Source organism: Helianthus annuus, chromosome 5, assembly GCF_002127325.2.
Source record: "Helianthus annuus cultivar XRQ/B chromosome 5, HanXRQr2.0-SUNRISE, whole genome shotgun sequence".
NCBI classification, from domain to species: domain Eukaryota; kingdom Viridiplantae; phylum Streptophyta; class Magnoliopsida; order Asterales; family Asteraceae; genus Helianthus; species Helianthus annuus.
In genome coordinates this window covers 30,727,633-30,730,795 of record NC_035437.2, presented here as the reverse complement: position 1 = coordinate 30,730,795, position 3,163 = coordinate 30,727,633, and the positions used below count along the sequence as shown (strand labels likewise).

At 41.4% G+C, this 3,163-nt stretch overlaps 1 non-coding gene across 1 annotated transcript; it reads left to right on the top strand.

Annotated features, from left to right (window-relative positions):
- The first annotated feature begins 737 nt into the window (after window positions 1–737).
- LOC118492843 lies at window positions 738–839 on the top strand. The gene has a single exon (XR_004894844.1). It is a non-coding gene; the product is annotated as a small nucleolar RNA R71 (small nucleolar RNA).
- The last annotated feature ends 2,324 nt before the right edge of the window (window positions 840–3,163 follow it).

Sequence of the window (3,163 nt, the reverse complement as noted above, 5' to 3'; positions counted from 1 at the left end):
AACCTGTTAACAAGACTCATTCGGTATCAAGCAATCATATTCGAAAACATCAACATACACACAACCAATTTCAAACATGACAAGTACTAACCGAATTAGAGAAGAAGAGAGGGTGATCCGAATTGTGGAGGCTCTTGCCGTCGGGTTCCAAGCAAACGAGAGAGAGAGAAAAGACTAGGGTTTTGAGAACTTGTGTGTGTGATATGTTTGTAACAAGAATGAGAAACAAAACCCCTTACAACTTGCTTGAACACGTGAAAGGGGAGTGGGCCGAAACCCCCCATGGGCCGCCCTATTGGTCCGTGCACAAGAATGAGGCCCAAACGGCCTTGTGCGAGTGATGTGTAGTGTTATGCGTTTAGAACATCTTGTGCGGTTTGGCTTAATTAATATACAAACACATATAGTAAACACTACTCACGTAAAAACATAATCACAAGATTCACATTACATTCATTAGTCAAGTATCACGTAGACACGTAACGTTACATTAAAGTGAGTCTTAAGTTCGAGTTGTCACAGAAGTGCTTTCATCAACCTTATGGGCGCCCGGGGCAATAGATTTATTGCCTCGGGGAGTGTGCCACTGAAAATTGGTTTGAGCAATTTCCTCAATTTGATTGTATATTTCATGTGGGCGGCAATTACCTAAAAGTCCCCCGGAGCTAGAGTCAAGTGTTTGTCTTGTGTGTGGCAACAACCCATTGTAGAAAGTGGATACTTGTTGCCATACCGCAAGACCGTGATGAGGACACTTTTGCAATAGCTCCTTGAACCTTTCCCAAGTTTCATATAAGGATTCCCCATCCTCTTATGAATATGTATTAATTTCAGTCATTAATTGGAAATACTTATATAGAAATTTTTGGGCTAGTACATCCCAGGTGTTTACCGAACCAACTGGGAGGGCGTTGAGCCAAGCTTTTGCTCGGTCTTTTAGTGAAAATGGAAACATTCGAAGGCGGATGGTGTCATTTGATGCTCCATTGATCCGAAAGGTATCACATATTTCTAAGAAATTAGTAATATGTAGATGGGGATCCTCGTCCGCAAGCCCATGGAAGGTTGTGGAGTTTTGAAGCATTTGTATCAAATGTGGCCGAAGTTCGAAGTTGTTAGCTTCAACATTTGGTGCATTGATAGCGGCGCCGAGATTACCCACGGTGGGTCGTAGGTAATCCATGAGGGTACGTTGGTCCGCCATTGGAAGTGGATCCCTCGAAACTTTCTCTTGGTTTTTAGCTTTAAGTCTTTTTCTGAGAAAGCGTTCGGGTTCTTCAAGAGGTTCTTTTATGTCTCTACTAGAACTGGAGCTCATACACTACGTAGAAGGTTCAGATGTGGTGTCTGGTTCCAAGTCCTGCAATAAAAACAGAAAAGAACGTTGGTCAGGAAGTTCACCACGGCCTCGTGCTCAGTGAACACGGCCCATGGTCGGAGATACAGCGATTGTTTTCTGGATCCCTGTTACTGGAAAGTTGGACACGGCCCCATGTTGCACCGACACGGCCCCGTGCTTAGCTCTCTGTAACTCGGAAAATAAAAACTGCCAGTGACACTGCTGGGCACGGCCCGTGTCCGTCCAGGCACAGCCCATGCTGAGCTCTGCAGAAGCTGAAAAATTAAGAAAATCCTAAAAAAATGAAATAGAAAAAATGATTAGGCCGCTGATTCCTAACTTTCTTAAAATCCTTGTGTCCCTGGCAGCGGCGCCAAAAACTTGATGCGTGTCAGTGTGTATATGTTTTAGGTATATATTTTAAGCCCTTTTTACACTTTTTAGCCAAGTTTTAAATTTATAAACACGATATTCACTAACACTAAACACACATAAGGGCAAGTGCACCCATCATGGACGTAGTATAGTGTTGGTAAGATACCGAGGTCGTCCAAGGACACAAGAGTTTTTAGTACCGGTTTATCCTCAATGTCTAATCAAATCAAAATGTTAGAAAAAGATTTTTAAACTAGAAAAATAAAACTAACTAAAATGCTGAAAAAGAAAATAAAAATAAAAACAGATAAACAAGATGAATCACTTGGATCTGACTCGTGCGTAGTATAACCTTTGATTATTTTTGCACTTTTGCACTTGTTTAAGAGATTATCTTAGTTACTGTAGTAGGCCCCTCTTTTGAAGGTGACGTTACCCTCAACCCAGTAGTTTGAGTCAGCAAGGATACAATCCTAAAGGGTCGGTGTAGGATCGTTGACCCGAACGAGTCGATCAGAAGAGTTTTTCTCAGTTTGAACGGCGGAAACAGACAAACTGAGGTCAATTCAGCAATATTATCACTTAAACTGTCGATTTGATTGATAAAATGACTTTATACAGCGTGACGACACTTCGGCAGCACTTCGTTGCAAAACCAGAAGAATTATTATTGATTTTGCTTGAACTGCCCCTATATATAGGCAGACAGATTTCGCTTGAACATGTCTCAAGCGAAATCACCATGTTACATTCAAGTGAAATCACCTGGTTAACTGCGAGCGGAATCAGAAACAATATGATTTCGCTTGAAATTGACTTGATGTCATTTCAATCAGAATCTCCACTAAAATCCACTTTCTCGTTTTTCGTGCCCTGATCTAACTAGTTCTATACAAGACTCGATACAAGACGAAGACGACAGACGGATGCACCAACAAACTCCCCCTCGGATGTTGACGGAGTCTTCAGTGTCGAGTCTTCGCATCTTCACTCTTTATCAGCCTTTGGGCTTCTCTTTGAATTATTTGACGCTGTAAGTATCCTTAATCTCTATATTCTCTTCTCTATCATCATCAACAAACTCCTCCTCTCGGATGTTGATTACTTAAACTTACCAGTAGCAACAATCTCAGGATCAGAATCTGACTCTATCTTCTCTTGATCAGGCCTCTTGATTCCTTAAGTTCATCATCAGCTTGCGTGGATCACAGGTTTCCAGAAACATAACCTAGCTGTTACAGACCCCCCCTTTCAATCAGCTGGGATCGTTGCCTGGCTTATGTTCTTGCTTAGAATTGAACCTGTCAAACCTGCATAATCTCTACCGCAAACATAAGTTTTATGATATAAAGATTTGTACTCTAAGACACCACTTGCAGATTACTATCTGATGAACCACTTGAATGAATATCATTTTCAAAACTTTTGATGACCACTTGTAAGATAGAT